We start from the raw sequence: 18,151 nt of genomic DNA on the forward strand, positions 1-18,151 counted from the left end.
GTACTGACAAAAAAAAAATATTTAATGGAAAAATGCAAATGTTTAATGGAAAAAACTGGACTAATGAGCGATGGATACTTGTCCTTGATGAAGTGTGAAACTGAGCAAGATGCTTAGCTTCTTTTTCAGATATCGGATATATATCCTGCATTTATTCTTTTTTCTCAGAAATATAAAAATTACTTTTAACATATCCATAAAAATATTTATTCCTGGGACCGAGGATTTAGTTCAGTGGCACAAGTACCTGCATGGCATGCACAAGGTTGTGAGTTCGATTCCTGGTACAAAAAAAATAAAATTTATTCCTGAAATATATATCAGATTGTCATTGCTCCAAGATTCTCTCCCCCTTAGCCTGAAATCCCTGTGCTTGAGGAACACAGCCACACTGTGCTGATGCCTAGGACCCTCCCGACGGGCCTGAGTTTCAGCAGCAGAAATGTCACAATGTGATTTATTCAGCCTTCATTCTCTGCTCTTGGTATTTCTGGATGCCAGATGACACAGTATTTATCATTACTAAAGTAGATGAACAAATGTAGGGACAGAGAGCAGATAACTAATTGTGTCTGTGCGTTGGTTTATTTGGGAAATATTTTTTTCTGTTAACCTGGATGGAAAAACATAATAGTTTAGTTTTATATTTCCAATTTGGATTTACCTTGTAAATATGGAGGTAAGTCCAGTGGGATGCTTCTCCACATACCCTGGTACCAGCTGAGGCGCCCTGGTGGGTGGTGCCCCCTGATGCACCATCCATGGGAATCAGTGTCGAGGTGTTACTGCCTTCTGGTCTTCACCTTCCTGGAGGTTCACTTCCCTCCCCTTTTCTCACTCTTTAGTCTCTCTTACCTGCTAGGTAGCTTCTTACTTCCTCCTACCTCAGATCTCCTTGCTTTGTCTCCACAGTCATTCTTCTCATTATACTTCTGATCTAAAACCTCCCCAGTCAGAGCTAAACAGTATCAATTGCCATGTCCATAGCTGGGAGGGAGGAAGCAGTAGTCTGTTTGTTCGTTCTTTGTGAAACGGGTTCCCACTGTCTATTCAGACTAGTCTTGAACTGTAGTTCAGGCTGGCCTCCAATTCACGACAATTCCTAAGCTTCTGGGGCGCAGGGATTGCAGGCATGTGCCACCACACCCAATGGAAGCACCATATTTTAAAAAGAAACTAAAGACTCGGTGTTACTAACTCCTAGAGCAGTGGCGGTGAACCTATGGCATGTGTGCCACTGTTTATGTCATGGGAAGCTCTGAAAGGTTCTCCATCCCTGCTCTAAAGCATTTTGAGATTTGTAAGACGTTCTCCAGCATCATTATGATTGTTAAATCTCCCCAGCCTTCTCTAGCTAGAGTTGCTTTGTCTTAAGCTTTTGATTACAAAGTAGATAAAATAAAATAAAATAAAATTCTTCAAGTTTTATCTTACTTTCTGAATGACTAGTACAGTTCAGGGGTCTTTTTTCAGAAAACATGTTGATGCTGAGCTCCTTGGCCCATGACTGGCAAAGTGTGCCCCCTGGCAGGAGGGGACCAGTGTATTCTCTCTGTGTCTGGGTTCAAACACTGCCTTACACTCTAGCTTCTGGAACACATCTGTTTATAGGTTGAATTCTTGTATTGTTATTTTTCTGTGCTTTTTAACTCATTTTGAACGGTAGTGAAAGTGACATAAACATGAAAGTTTCTCATGGGTCACTCGGCCTTACATCAAAGAAGCATACTGAGATCTCATACATTTTTTAATCCTCAGACCCTGACTCATGGTCTTTAATAAGTGCACTTCTGCTTTTAGTGGCTGACGGGCTTAGGCAGGGAATGTGAATGAAACAAGAATGCTCCTAAAGTATAACAGTCTCAATTCAGTAAATCATTCCTACCTTCCTTTTTTCTTCTGCAGAGGACACTGTATCTAAAATAAAAGGTTAAGAGTGATGAACAGCATAACCTATAATTCCTCAGTTTTATTTTCCTAACTCTTCCAAAGTTGATACACTCTCTGGGCTAGAATTGCATGTAGAGTTTGAAGCAACCTCAGTGATCTTGTAGTTGTTTCCTCTGTAGTGTAGATCTCCCTTCCTACAGGTCCTTCATCTGGGCCTGGCCTGAATGCTTGCATGGAGTAAGAATTTTAAGGAGATCCATTCCATTTATGGACTATCCTAGTTCTTAGTTCAATGTGTTCAGCTGAAATTTAACTCGAGTTTCTACCATCAATTCTGATTCAACCATTTGTAACAACAAACTACTGTCTTTTCCACTGTTGCAGAATGCCCTTCAGCCTTTCGAAGACAATGCTTGTTAGGCTTCCCAAGGGCTGAGTTTGGTATGTGTGGGGCCTTTTTCTTCCTGACATTGGGGACTTTTGAAAGTAGCACTAGTGGGGCCAGGGATTTAGCTCAGTAACACAAGCATGCGAAAGTCGTGAGTTCAATCCTCAGTACCAAACAAACAAACAAAATATATATATATTTTACTAGGTCTTGGATGTGAGTTACATTTGCCCTCCAGTTTGTTATTTGTCTTAAGGCTTTGTTTACAGTGTTATATATCATGCAGAATTGTTTTCTTTTTAAATTATTATTTATTTGTGAGGAATTTTTTTCCATTTTTAAATTTAAATTTTTGTAATTTTAATTTTAGATATACATAATGGTAATATCCATTATACAGATTTTGTACCTGTATGTGAAATATCTTCTTTATTTTCTTCTTCTTTATTCCTTTCCTTTTTCCTCAACCCTTCTTCACCTCCTTACTTACAAAACTTTGTTTCCTTTTTTCTCTTTTTTCCTTGTCTCTTTCTTCCTTTCCTTCACCCCCAAGATATTTTCTTGGTATAGTAAAATTTATTATTTAAAAAAATTGGTCTCGGGGGCTGGGGATTTAGCTCAGCAGCATAAGCGCCTGCCTTGCAAACAGGCAGTCGTGAGTTCGATCCCTGGTACCGATAAAAAGGAGAAAGACCAAAAAAAAAAAAAAAAAAAAACGGTCTCAGGATTTTATTCATACTTAGGCCTTGTCTTCTTTAAAGCTATTTTAAAAGTATATTCATCTTCTAGAAGTTAAATGGATTTGTTTTTTTGGGGTTTTGTTTTTTGAGACAGGTCTCTATATGTTCAGGCTGGCCATGAGCTCACTAGGTAGCCAAGCTGGTCGTAACACAGTGATCTTCCTGTATCATCTCTCAAGTGCTGGGACTACAGGCATGCACCACCATGTTTAGTGAATTTGTTTTTGTGTGTTTAAATCTTTGATTCATCCAAAATTTATTTTGATATAAGATATGAGGTAGAGGTTTTTTCTTGCTTTTTTGTTTTTGAGTCACCTACTCATTTGTTACAACACCTTTATTTCATTTTGCTGATGCAAAATGTTGTTATATTAACCTTCAACATTATGGTAGCCATTGTTGATTTCCTGTTATCTTGTTTTGAAATCCTGTATCACTTTCACTGTTTTGTTTTGATTGGTTTTCTTGTTTTATTTTAATATGTCTGATGATATGGACAGCTGTTTTGAAGATAACAAGAGGTGTTATGGCAAAAAAAAAAAAGAAAAGAAAAGAAAATTAACCCTCAAGGCATAAGCCTGGGTCCAGCAGATCTATCCCTTGCTTTTCTACTGTAAATTTGTATTTTAGCATTTTGATAGCTAGCTGTACACCTCAGTGTCTTTCCCTGAGGGATGCAGGAAGCAATCTATGTATCTATCCACTTAGTGTGCACAAATTCAAGAGTGGCAAAATGAAATTTACACCCATCTTTCTGCTCGATGAAATAGTTTTTGTATATGTCTCCCTGAGCATCATGGAGGTAAATTCACACCACTCCAAGATTTGCTTTTTTAAAAAAAGTTTCTTTTGATTTTTCTGGTAGAAGTAACCCAGTTCAATACCATGGCACATAAAAAGCCTGATTTGAAAGTTTGGGAGGAGATCAAAAGTGAATCATCAGACTACTCGTGCATGGATGATGAATATGATCCACTGTGATAAAATGCATGCTTTTATAGCAGAAGAGTGGTGTGGTGGATGATGATGATGATGATGATGATGATGATGATGATGATGATGACGATGACGACAACTTTAATGTTGGCCATCTGAGGCAAAAGTCCTATGACAGTGAAGTGGAGCAAGAATCAACTGAAACAGGTACACGAAGTGCAGACCTCTTTTATTCAGGTGGCGGAGAAAGCAGCAATGTGACTATATATTTGGTTAGTCAGTGTTGCAAAATGGCCATGCAGTGTGACCAAATGCAATAACCCAGTGTTAGAAGTAGATTGGAAAATAGAGAAGGTCTTGGCAGGGATAAAGTATTTTGGAAAGATTGCCAGCACTGCCATTCAGTGTTGGAAATTGTTACAGAGGAAATATTCCAAGGTGCTATGAAATGCATAAAGGCTGAAATGCAAGTAAAACATTTTGTATGCACCAGTAGCTATATTTAAAAATGCTTTTATTATGATACCTCACTAGCTGAACTGAGAGCATTCACAGATCTGTTGTAATTAGCACAGATTTCTTACAGTCATCACAGGAATGTAAAAGACTTACAGACAAGCAATGGGTCAAGGGCCGGGGATTTAGCTCAGCAGCATAAGTGCCTGCCTGGCAAGCATGAGGGCGTCAGTTTGATTCCTGGTATCAAAAAAAAAAAAAAAAAAAAAAAAAAAACAATGGGTCAAAATATGGCATCAAAATTTATGCCTTTGTAGATGTGAAGAGTTATTATGCTTTCAATTTAGACATTTATCTTGGAACTCAGCCACCAGGTCCTTCTTCATATAGTAATAAACTGATATTGTGAACAGACTTGTTCCTCGTATCTCTCAAACTATTTGGAATGTGACATTTGACAGTTGGCTTACTAGTTCCCAGTGGATGTTACATTTGCTGACAGAGCACAAGTTGACCAGCACAAGAACAAAGCAGAAATTCCAAATGAAATGTTGCAATTTCAAAACAGAATCATATTTTGGAACTGGGGATTTAGCTCAGTGGCATAAGCGCCTGCCTGGCAAGCGTGAGGTCATGAGTTCGATCCCTGGTACCACCAAAAAAACAGAATCACATTCGAATTTCAGAAAGATGTAACATTGGCCTCACATATGACAAAGAAAAGCAAACTGGAACTGATAATGTCAACATATCACCATGACGGGAATATTCATAAGGAAACTTTGACAAAACAGAAGGCTGAGATGGAAACTTTCAACAACAAAACCAAATGTGGAGTAGATGTTGATAAGTTATGCAACAACTATGATGTTACTTGAAACACAAAGCATTAGCCAATGGTTGTGTTTTTCTCAGTCCTAAACATGTGTGACATAAATAATTTGATAGTTTACAAAGAAAATAACACATGCAAAATGCCATGTAGAAATTTCTTAGAGGATTGGGCCTGGAGCTCATAAGAGATCATTTACAGCAGTTGAGAAACAAAATGTTTCTGCCCAGAGAACTACACAAAAAAATTGTGGAGCACACTGGTGAGCTGACAGGTGAACAAGCAGACACAGCATCTCCATCTACTACAACAGCAGGAAAGCAATAAAGATCCCAGCTGTGCCCTATAAGTACTGGGAAACATAACACATACCGGTGTGATACTTCTGTACAGAACTTACATTTGTCGTGTTGAAGACTTACTTTGGGTGTGACAGTTGAAACAAAGCTTATTTCTGTGGTAGACTTTAGTTTGTGTTTACACTGTAGCTCACTGTAGTTTTTATTTTTGATGTTATCTTCTAGGTTTTGTAAGCAGGTAACAGCTAATGTGAAAATGTTGATGTCTATTCAAAGTGCTCATTACATATTTAATAATTGTATTGTATTGAAATCTTATTTCCCTACTAAGTGCTTGTTGTACAGTATAGTAGGAAGCTCCTAATGAAACAGGAAGAGAGGTGACAAGACCGCCACATAGGAAAGGAAAGCTCAGCACACGTGCTGGCCGTGTAAGCAAGACATGTGCATGGAACATGCAGTTGTTATGTGTGAAGACTGCCTGTGGTGTGACAGTTGAAGCAAAGCTTGTTTTTATAGTAGAGTTCTATTGCTGTTTTCATTGTAGTTCATATAGGAATTTATTTCTGATGTTATCTTTTAGGTTTTGTAAGGATGTACACAGCTGATATGAAATGTTGATGTCTATTCTAAAAGCACAATACAGGAGCCGAGAGTATAACTCAGCAGCTTAAGCACCTGCTTGGCAAACACAGGGTGTTGAGTTCAATTCCTGGTACCAAAAAATAAATAAATAGGGCCGGGGATTAGCACAAGGTTGTAAGTTTGTCCCCGGTACAAATAAATAAATAATAGCACAATACATAGTAAGAATTTAATTATTTATTAATATTTTATATTCCTGTTAGCTTCAAGTTGTATAATATAATAAGAATCTCCTGATAAAATAGCAAGACCACTATGATGTCAAGTATATCCTACAAAAAGGCCAGGAAAACAGAAGATGTGCAGTCAGTGTAAATATATGAACATGCTGTTGTCATTGTGCAGACTGTGATAATTGCAGTAAAGATTTTTTTTCTTCATAGCATGCTGTTGATATTTTCATTGTAGTTTATAGTGGTATTTTATCTTTGATGTTCTTTTTTAGACTGTACACCAAAAACCAGTTGATGTTGAAGATTTTTATGCTTATTTTTAATAATAAATATTAAAAACTCAATACTTTTTGTGATTGTTTTCCTGTTAAGAACTCATTGTTAAATATAACAAAACTCATAAAATTAAAATTAATAATTATTAATAGAAACACTCTAAAAATTAGGGCCAGAGATTTTGTGCAGAGGCACAAACACCTACCTGGTAAGTGCGAGGTCATGAGTTCAATCCCTGGTACATCCCCTCCCCCAAGTAGGTCAGACCACTTGCCTAGCATGCCTGAGGCCCTGGGTTTAATTCTCAGAACCATCAAAAAAAAAAAAAAATCTAAAGAATAAAGGTAAGACCCATGATGTTTATGCCCAAATTTAGTTTTACACTCCAAAGCCTGTAACCATAACATACTTGAATCTATCCCCAGGATTTTTCATATATTTTGCTGTCAAGGAAACCATTACGCATCTTTGTGGGGGTTTTTTTTTTTCATTTGTTTGCTTTTTTGAGACAGGGTCTTACTTTGTAGTGCAGGTTGGCCTTGAACTCACTGTGTACCCCAAGCTGGTCTTGAACTTGCAGTGATCCTCATCCCTTAGCTTCCCAAGCTGGGATTACAGGTGTGCATCACCGTGCCTGGCCCATTTTATAACTTTGATTTTGAAAGTTTTGACCTAAATGTAAAACTGTTCAGTGTACTGTCTAGTCTGTCAAGGTGACCTGTGTCGTCTTCTAGCCTTCTCATTTGAGCTATCATAGGTTATTGGCGTCCATTAAGACCTTATCTATGCACTGATGAAGAGTGACCAAACATTGGCCATTATGGGACTCTTCTTTGGGCTCCAGTAGGGAGCCATCGCTCCATCTGTCCTGTTTTAGAAATGTCGCATTCACATTAATGAGAAAGGAATAACCTGAAAATCTTACTGCAGTGCAGGATTTGATTCAGTAGGACTGGTGTTGGACAAGATTCTGTATTTCTAATGAGTCCCTAGGCCATGCTGATTCCGCCAGGCCATGGACCACCCTAAATCTTTCTGGACTAAGACCAGGGCAAGTCCAGCAGAAGCTCTGGATACAGCTTACAAGAAGGCACTGACTCTTGAGTTTGTGCACAGACCAGCTCACCTCATTCTAATCCCAGCCCTGTTACTGTGCCTTATAGCAGTAATCAGGAAGGGCTGTGGTTGTAGCTCAGTGGTAGAGCTCCCATACCTTTGATCCCCAGTCCCATAAAAAAGGAAAAGAGAACTTTTTCCTAAAGATTGAGAGTTTTGATAAGGAGGGTTTGCAGAAGTTCTTGGGTGCACATCAGCACAGAGGGAAGGAGCCAGCCTACTGACCAGAGGGTTCCTAGGCTGGGGAGCTGCCATGCTCTGCAGCTACTGTACATGGCTGAATAGACAGTAAATCTCCATGGCCCAAATAAAGATATCAAGATCCCCAGTGATTAATATCTTCGTCTTAATTCCCTGTCAACTCACTTCTCCGTTTTGTCCCCCCCCCCCATATCACTACAGTACTTAATTAGTGTCTTGTGTATCTTTTCAGTTTTGGGGAGGTTTTTTGTACTGAGCATGGAACTCATAACCTCGTGCTTGCCAGGCAAGCACATATGCCATTGAGCTAAATCCCCAGCCCTCTTTCCAGTTATTTTTATGCGTATATCAGAAAATATAAAGATTGTATAATTATCTCAATGTCACTGTTTAAAAATAATGTTAACAATCTATGGATGTTGTTCTGCACTTCAACTTTTTTTTATTCAACAATTAGTCTTCTACATGTCCACGTAAAAAACTGAATTTTCTTTCAGCAGCTTCATAATGTCTTATTAAATGAATATACTATGATTTAGCTACTTATTTATGAACTTTGGATTGTTTCCAGATTCTTACGTTATAGTCCTACAAAGAGTATATTCACTTTTATATCTTATGTATGTTATATATTTTATTGTGTTTATTCACATTATTCAATATTCAATGCCATATTTTTATGTATTTATATTAACACTAAACAGACCACACACACACACACACACACACACACACAGGGTGATCCCTCATTATCCCTGGATGATAATATTTCCAGGACCACACTCAGATACCAAATCCATGCATGTTCCAACACCTCATATGAAACAGCATAATATTGGCGTATAACCTGGCTGTAGATGACTTATGATACCTAATACCATGTAAATGCTATGTAAAGATTAAATATAGTAAACTGCTTTATTTTTTGGAGAATGACAAGGAAAAAGGAGCTATACACGTTTAGTTACAGAAACCATTTTATTCCCAACTTTGTTTTATTTATATCTATGTTGGTGGTACTGAGGATTGAACCGAGATTCTTCCCACTGAGCTACATCCCCGTGTCATTGTTTTTCTTTTTCTTAAATTTTATTTTAAAGAGGGTAAAATTAAACACAACAAAACAGAACATAAGAAAACAATGTAAGAGATACAGATTTCAAAACCAGACAACCAGAGATCTTCACTATCCATCATAATATCTCCTGTTTTCTTCCAGTTAGTTCTCTTTATCTTCACATATAGTGAATTCATACAAAACAACATAGTATAAAACTGATCGGAACAGAATGATGAAGGCATTTAGGTCTTCAAGACCAGACAATAAGGAAGTCAACAATGGCTGTCATAGTGTCTCTCATTCTCTTCAAAATAGCTGTCCATACCTTCACGTATGTTGAAATTAATCAAAACAAAACAGACTAAAATTACTCTGAACAAAGAATAATAGTATCACTGGATTTCACATCATGATGCTACGGAATCAGCACTGGGTAGCTTAGTGTCTCTTTTTCTTCAAAGTAGTTGTTCATTTCATTGTGCATTATATAATCAGTTCTCAAATTATTTAGAAGTTCAGTGCATGCATGAGTCTCTACATGTATGTTTATCTTTTCTATATTAGAGGGAAAAGCAAAACAAGGCAAAACAAAACAATTCCTAGAAAAACACTAAACGGGGGGCTGGAGATTTAGCTCAGCAGCATAAGTGCCTGCCTTGCAAGCAGGCAGTCGTGAGTTCGATCCCCGGTACCGATAAAAAGGAAAAAGACAAAAAAAAAAAAAAGAAAGAAAGAAAAGAAAAACACTAAACGAAAAAGTCATAAAATCACAATACAAGGTGATCTACAAGAGTTACTATGATGCCTTTTGTTATCTTCAATAGATTGTCTATATCATCAGGCATAGTATAATTGAACATATTATATAACAGTATTAATAAAAACAACATTGGAGACATTATAAGAGTTGGAAAGCAGGTAATAGTCAAGTCAGAGTGGGTATCCTGGTGAATCTTGTCTTCAGAGTATTTACCTATACTCTCAGACAATACTAGCAATCATAACAGATTCAAATAAAATCATTCAAGACAAAACAGCGATCTAATAAACCAGATTCAAATAAGATCAGTCATAATAAGATAGTGTAAATAATACAGGGCTTCAGATTAAGTTAATAGGAAATTCAGGATGGTTATCACAATAAAACTAACTGTTTTTGGAACAGCTGTCTGTGCCCTCAAGTCTAGTACAAGTAGACAGACTGGAAAAGAATATAACCAAGGGGCTGGAGGTTTAGCTCAGCGGCATAAGCACCTGCCTTGCAAGCAGGTGGTCGTGAGTTCGATCCCCGGTACAGATAAAAATGAAAAAGACCAAAAAAAAAAAAAAAACAAAAAGAATATAACCAAACTAGGGGCTGGGGATTTAGCTCAGCAGCATAAGCGCCTGCTTTGCAAGAGGCAGTCGTGAGTTCGATCCCTGGTACCAATAAAAGAGTATAACCAAACTAAACAGAGCGATAACAACAATGTGGATTTTAAATCCTGATACACTATTAACAGTGTCATCTGCCTGCCTTTTTTAGACAATTCTTCCCCTTTCACTTTCACAAGGTGCATTGTATATTTTGGGTCCCACCAACTCTTTAGTTTTTAGGTTAGGGGTGCAACCCACCATTTACCTAAGTGGTTCTAAACCTTTTTACCCCTGGGCTTGACATTAAGTTGTATTCCTTTACCTACAAAAGCCTCAAGGTTTTCCTTCATTATAGCTGAGTAGTTCTCCACTGCACAAAAGTGTCATGTCTTTCCACCCTATCTGCAGGTGCTGGATGAGCTGCCCCTATTTCTCTCTGGTTCCCTGTCACACAGAGCATTATTGTCTCATATTTGACTTTCAGTCCATAAACCCTCTTTCAGGTTAATTATATTTCCTATAAAGAGCATCTCAATGGGCCCTATCTCCTCATCTACTCTACCTGTGTTTCTTTTTGTTAGTGCATGAAGACATGTATGTTAGAGATTATAGCCAACCTTCTCTGCCTCATTTCTGCTACGCTGTTTTTCTGCCATTGGTTGTCTACTTTTCACCTTCATTCCACTGTCTGCCCCATTCAGATCCTGATGCTTTTTTTTTCCCTTTCTAGAATGTCCTTCAGTAGTTTTTGTAGGGTTGAATTGGTGGTTATGAACTCCACTCATTCCTCTTTGTCATAGAAGCATCTTGTTTCTGCATTAATTTTGAGAGAGAGTTTTTCAGGGTACATCAATCTAGGTTGGAGGTTATTTTCTTTCAGGGCTTGGAATACTTTGCTCCAAGCTCTTCTTGATTTGATGGTTTGTGTAGAGAAGTCTGTCATGATTTTGATGGGTTTTCCTTTATAGGGATCCATTTCTTTTCTCTGATGGCTTTTAATATTCTTGTGATGAATTTCTGGGATCTTGATTATTATATGTCTGGGTGTAGCTCTGTTTTGGTTGTAAGTGGCTGGAGTTCTGTATGCCTCATTCTGAATATCATCTGCTTTTCCTATGCTTGAGTACTTTTCCTTAATTATTTCTGTGAATAGCCTTTCTGTTTCCTTTGTGTTTACCCCTGCTTCTTCACTCACATTTTTTATTCTTAAGTTATAGATCCTCTTGTCATCCTCTAGCCTTTGTATTGTTACTGCCTGTTTTCTTGTTATTTTTAAGAGATCTTTCCTTTCACATTCACACATTGCAAACCCATCAAGTTTTGTTAATCTTTCTCTAGTTTCTTTCAGGCAATTTTGCCAGCTTTCAATGGAGTTTTTAATTTCCTGGTAATCTTTTGTTGTTATTGTTGTGGTTGTTGTTGTCTTTTTGAGACAGAGTCTCTATGCAGTTCAGGCTGGCCTTGAGCTCACTTTGTAGCCTAGGCTGGTCTTGAACTCGCAACAATCCTCCTGCCTCAGCCTCCCAAATACTGGGATTATAGGCATGAGCCACCACACCTGGCTTCCTGGTAATCGCTTTGAATCTGTTTCATGTATTCTAGGGTTTTTTTTTTTTAATATTCTTCATCGAAGGTTTCTCTCCTTTTTTTGTGTTCCTCCATCTTCCATCTGTGTCTTTCTTAGAGTGCTTAGCATTTCTTTTATTAATTTTCTTATATCTTGCTTTATTTCAATTAATATTTCAGTTTTGAGTTTGTCTGTGATGTCATGAAGATATTTCTTTATGTCAGCTGATGCTGTGTCCAATGTTGAATGTTTGTTGCCCTCGATCTCTTCTGTATTTACCTTTCCTGGACCCATCTTCCCTGGGTTGGCTGGAGGCTTTTTCTTGTTTCTTTGTCTTGTCATGTTTCTTGTTTCTTCCATACTTTGGCTAGGGGTTGTTGCTGTCTCCACTTTGCTGTTGGTCACTGAGGTGCAAGCAGGGGCAGTGTAGGGTGGCCCCTCCCCTCTGAGCCAGTCAACCAGTGGGGCCCTTCACCACATTAGTATATGCCACATGGACAGAACTGGTTAGGGACAACTTTGAGAACAATTTGGTCCCTGGCTATTGGATCCCGGCCGGGGGCATGACCCACCCCAATCAGATCCCACCAATCTGCTCTGGGCAGGGAGCAGCCAACTGAAGTCACTGCCATTCCTTATTCAGGCCGGTCTTCCCAATACCAATATGTCCTCTGGTCAGTCACCCCCCTCGCACAGGGTGGGGGGCAAATTCCGAGCACTCACTGCAGGTTGGTGCAGGTCTCCACACCGCCTCTGTTCTCTGTTGGGCTCACCAACCCCGACTTCAGTGCAACTGCGGCACTCTGGCTCTGATGAGAGTACTGCGACCGTGAGTCTGACCGGCTCCAATGACAACACTGTGACTGCGTGTTGGGCTGGCTCCGGTGAGAGCGCATCTGGCTCCAGACTCCTGTCCATGTTTTTCTTTTCCTTTCCTTTCCCTTTCCCTTTCCCTTTCCTTTCCTCTCTCTCTCTCTCTTTCTTTCTCTCTCTCTTTCTTTCTTCCTTCCTTCCTTCCTTCCTTCCTTCCTTCCTTTCTTTTGTTCATTCTTTCTTTCTTTTTTTTCCTTTTTCCTAGTTTCTTCCTGGGTCCTGAGAATCCCTCTCCTTTTGTCTGGTCTTCTCTCTGCTGGTAACTTCTGGTGTCTGAGCTGTTTCTCTCAGAGAGGTTCTGTACCTTGTTACTTACTGATCCACCATCTTCCTCCGACCCTTTTCTTTCTTTCTTTCTTTCTTTTTTTTTTTTTTGTTATTTTTTTAGACAGGATCTGGCTAAGTTTCCCAGGCTAGGTTCAAACTTGCAGTTCTCCTGCCTCAGCCTTCTACAGTGCAGGGATTATAGACACGTGCTACCACACTTAACTTTTCTGAATATTTCTGATGATGGTTGTTGGAATCCAAGGATGCAAAACCTGTGAATATGACGGTTAGCTGTGTGTGTGTGCACAATATTTTCCTATTATCTTGGAGTAATGTGTTCCTTTGTTAAGAATCGTCCTCTTATTTTTTAAAAGGAAGGCAGTAATTACTGTCTGTGTAAACCTGATGCTTCCACTAATTCAGAGTTGTTAGTTTAAATCAAAGGGGAACATGACTGTTGGGAAACAAAGTAGGGCCCATCAGATAGATTGCCATTTTACAGTGTGTCTCCTTGTGAGCAGCCCTAGGGGATCGTGTCCCGGGCATTTACATTCTGTCCCCTTACATGTTACCTACGTTCACTGGAGAAAACCTAAATCCATTAATGTTTGTGTCTGGCATGTCATCAATGAGAAATGAAATGAGTCACAAGCTCAAGTTTAGCCTGCATCGACTCCAGCTATCTAGCTTGAATAGCACTTCCATTATTTACAGATAGGTCAGATTAATCTATCCAGAAGGGATAGTTAAAGAGGCTATTTTTCTCTGATGCAGCGTTTTAAAGCTACAATCAGGTATTGCTATTAATGAAACCACCAAACAAAAAGAATGATTTCCCTCCCAAAGAGTATTATAGTGTTGTCAGGAGTCTTGCAATTGGATTACCTTCTTGTAATCAATCCCACCTTATCAGTCAACGTTGCTTGTAATGGACTGATGCCTACAACAGACTGGGTTATTTAAAACTTCTTTCAGTCTGGAAGAGACATGTTCTTTGGCATTTTCACCTTCCTATGGTGGGAAGCATCCGTATCCAATAGAGCACTACTGAAGCTATGGTGGTGTTGGTCTTATTTGTGCCAGGAAGTCTTGTGGAGTTAACACTGAGAGAGAAGATGTGTGATGTATTTAGTTAGTTACTTTGCAGCCAGTGCCCTGAGCTTGCTTAACCAGGTTGGATCTGTTTGTTTCTGAGTCCTTAGTTCAGTTCTTACTCTTCCGTTTTGCACGTGCGTATCTTAATCTTTTTTTTTCTTTCTTTCTTTTTTATTGGTACCGGGGATCGAACTCACGACTGCCTGCTTTCAAGGCAGGCGCTTATGCCGCTGAGCTAAATCCCCAGCCCCAACACGTGCGTATCTTAATGGATCACCAAGGGAAGAATTGGGTAGGGAAATGCAGCTTGCCATGATTTTTGCTCTAACTTGATGTATAATATTTTGAGAAGCTACTGAAGACCTTTGTGATCAGGAAAAAAAAAAAAAAAAAAAACATTTTAGGAAGCCAGACACAGTGACCCCTGCTTCTGACCACTGCTACTCTGAGGCTGAGGCAATAGGATTACAAATTCAATCTCAACACTTAGCCAGACCCTGTCTCAAAATTACAGTGCTGGAGATTGGAGATGTATCTCAGTTGTAGACATGTGCTAGGCCTTGGGATTAAGCACTAATAATGAAAGAAAAGTTCCTTAAGGGGCTGGGGATTTAGCTCAGCGGCATAAGCGCCTGCCTTGCAAGCAGGCAGTCGTGAGTTTGATTCCTGGTACTGATAAAAAGGAAAAAGACAAAAAAATAAAAAAGTTCCTTAAGTAATACTGCAATTAATTTAGGGTTGGTTATGTGCAATGAATGCCAGCAGTATTGATGCTTTTAGCTTTGTTATTGATGCTTATAACTATAGAGCTAAGAGTGAGAAATTCTTGAACTTTGCTTTTTATTGAGAACATATTTAAATTTTTTCTTGGGTTAGGTCCTTATCAAAAAATGAGAAGATTAAAATAGCATTTGTTTGCTGAATGACAAGAGGCAGTTGGGTGGTATTTTGCACTTTTTTTTTTTAATAGATTAAGATACAGTAGTATGGGTTTGTTTGTTTGTTGAGTCAGGGTCTCACTAGGTAGCCCAGGCTGGCCTTGAATTCATGGTAACCTCATGCCTCAGTTTCCCAAGCAGTGGGATTACAGGTACCACCACATCCATCTGAGCAGTTTCTATAACAAAAAGAAACTATGTGTCATGTTCAGAGAGAGCACATAGTTTTTTATAGTAGGGAAAAATGAATCTCAGGTTTGATATTTGTACCAATAAATATAGAAGTCTATCAGGACAGCTTTCTTGGGGAGCCAGCTTTCAGTAGCTTAGGAGTGACTTCAGATGTGAGCCAATAGAGAAAATCTATGACTTAAAGAAAAAGAAAAAATAGCCAAGCAGTTCTTTTTTGTTTGTTGAGGTAGTCAGGTGTGGTAGTGCACACCTTTAATCCCAGCACTCAGGAGGGAGGCAGGAGGAGTGTTGAGGCCAGCCTGGCGTACAAAGTGAGTGCAAGGCCAGCCTGAACTGCACAGTGAGACCATTGTCTCAAAAAACAAAACAAAACAAAAACAGTGAACTGAATACAATGTGCAACCTGAATATAATATGCAACCTGTAATCTTAGTTGGCTCTAAAGGCTGAAGAAGGAGGCTAGACTGGGCAATTTGGCAAGACTCTGGCACAAAGTAGGTAAGTAGGCAGGAAGGCAGGGAGATAGAAAGATAGGACTGAACCCACAGCTCAGTGGCAGCCTGTTTGTCTAGCAGACTGGAGGAGGCCCTGAGTTCGGTCTCCAGTAGAGACCGGGGGGCGGAGCGGGGTGGGGGGTGGGGGGATGAATCATAGTGAAACCTGCTCCAAGATTTGAAGGAAACAAATTGTTATTATTTTTAGACCAGGTAAATTTGTATAATCATCTTTAAAAAGTTATGTTTTACTTTCTGAAAACCTGGAACTATATGTTACAATAGCTTTTGAATGTGAAAAGTGTTAATTTTTGTTTCAGATCTCACAGTTGACTTAGTGTCATATGATGACTTACAGTGTCATCGTGTGTGATATCCTTGAAGCTGAAAGTGAGATTCAAAGGTAGCGGAGGCTAAAATTAGGACTACAGCAGTTAGAGTGAGGAAGTCAACAAATCCACCCTCAGAAATCAACAGTAATATAAGGCACAGCTGTCAAAAATAACCATTTCATGGTTCTAGAAATAAATAAAGTTGCTGAACTTCAGGGAGAAACAGTGGGAAGCTTTGTAATTCTTGCCTGAAGTTCCCGCTTCTCCTTCCTGTTTCTCGATTGGTGTGGGCCAGGCCATGAACACTAGTGGCTTGGCTGCTCTAGTGAGCTCACTGGACTTGGAACAGAAAGTGAAGCACTCTGACCAGGTATTGTAGTAAAGGTAATGATCTCAGTGGTGGGTCAAAAAGGAAGGCTAGCTGTTCTGGTAGCCTGAGAGCGCAATCCCAAGTAGGTCAAGCTAGATTGGCAGACTAGGCAAAAGCAGAATCTCTGGAAACGAGCCAGCAATAGAAGAATTTGAAAAGCTGCCTGCTTACCTCTGGCTGACCTAAAAGCCTGTGCATACATACAAATTATATTGGAGAGTTCTGTCATGTGTCCCTGGTTGCTGAGAAGCTGCCTGTGGGTGGGGAAGAGAAGCAGAAGGGCTTCGTCAGAAAGTAAAAGTTGGGAGACCTGAAAACTGCCTGAACTTGACAGACCTTATTTCCTGCACAGCTCCATAAACTTAGGTTGAAAGCCTGGACGTGTAAACAGACATTGGTTGTGTAGACACGGGAACAACCTGAGTGAGTGAGGCATAGAAACAAGATTTTGAAAGGAAGATAAAGAAACTTTGTAGTGACATCAAGTGGCCATATACTAGGAGAGAACAGACTTTTAAGAGGTCTGGTTGACATCCCACTTTTCTTTCTTTCTTTTTGATGTTGGGAATCGAACTCAGGGCCTCACACTTGCCTGGCAGTAGGCTTTTAGATCTGATCTGGCCAATTTACCAAAAAACAAACAAAAAAACCACAATCTGTGTGGGAAATTACAATCCAAAGTCACTAAAGCAACCTAGTATTTTCTAAGATATCCTATTTTTAACAAAAAATTATGGAACAAGAAACAATGATTCATATTCAGAGGAAAATAGTAGAAACTAAGTAAGTGAACCTTGGTGCTGAACTTGGCAAAGAAAAGCTTTAAAACAGCCATTTTAAACATGTTCAAAGAATAAGGGAAACTAATAATTTTTTTCAAAAATATGGTGACAACAAGCTGTAATATGTACATGTAACCACTCCCCAAGATGACTGTAAACTGCATGAATTCAAATGTGTACTAATAATTAAAAAAAAGAAAAACAACTGACAATAAATAAATCTCAATGAAGCATAGAAAACGAAAAAAAGAACCAGATGCAATAATGAAAACTAAAAATTCACCATAGGGATTCAACAGCAAATTTGCAGAATCAGTGAACTTAAAATATAGAACAATAGAAAAGTATCAGAATAAAAAAATTGAACCAAAAAAGAAAAAGGAAAAGGAAAATGAACAGAGCCTTAGAAATTGGTGGGCCAGTATCAAGCATACAGCACACATGTAGTCGAAAAGGAATGTCATCAGCTCTATGGGTTCTTGTGTCCTGCATCAGAAGAACTAGACAGAGGCGTAACATACAGGAACAAGACCATTCCATTTTTGATGTCTGAATGCAAGGGAACAGCACATGGGGGACAGGAACATCAACCTAACTCTAGCAGGGCAGAAAGTGTCGTCGTCACACATAAAGGCAGAGCCCATGTATGTCTACATGTGCACTCTTTCTCGTACTGCTTCTTCTTGTGACAAGCGTGTCCTCTTGGGTCTCCACCTGGGACTGTGACTTTTACTACGCTAATAAAGTCATGGTAACGGTAGTGCCCATACTTAGAGCTGAAACAAAGAGTTCTACTTTCCCACCCCTTCCAATTAACTGTAGAACTGACTTGAATTCTGCTGATTTCTCAGCAGGAAAAAGACTTTCTAGGAA

General features: G+C 39.1%; 1 protein-coding gene and 1 long non-coding RNA gene across 3 annotated transcripts in view; both read left to right on the forward strand.

Moving 5' to 3' along the window:
- The window catches only part of LOC134470888 (uncharacterized), a 73,943-nt gene extending 59,183 nt beyond the window's left edge, over positions 1-14,760 (forward strand). Inside the window, exon 2 of the long non-coding RNA XR_010040093.1 lies at positions 3,884-14,760. This is a non-coding gene — a long non-coding RNA (uncharacterized LOC134470888). The remainder of the gene's footprint in view (positions 1-3,883) is intronic.
- The window catches only part of Pacs1 (phosphofurin acidic cluster sorting protein 1), a 161,412-nt gene that overhangs the window by 59,752 nt on the left and 83,509 nt on the right, over positions 1-18,151 (forward strand). The window lies entirely within an intron of this gene.

Source organism: Cavia porcellus, unplaced genomic scaffold, assembly GCF_034190915.1.
Source record: "Cavia porcellus strain 051 isolate PalLab524CR breed Dunkin Hartley unplaced genomic scaffold, mCavPor4.1 scaffold_17, whole genome shotgun sequence".
Taxonomy (NCBI): Eukaryota; Metazoa; Chordata; class Mammalia; order Rodentia; family Caviidae; genus Cavia; species Cavia porcellus.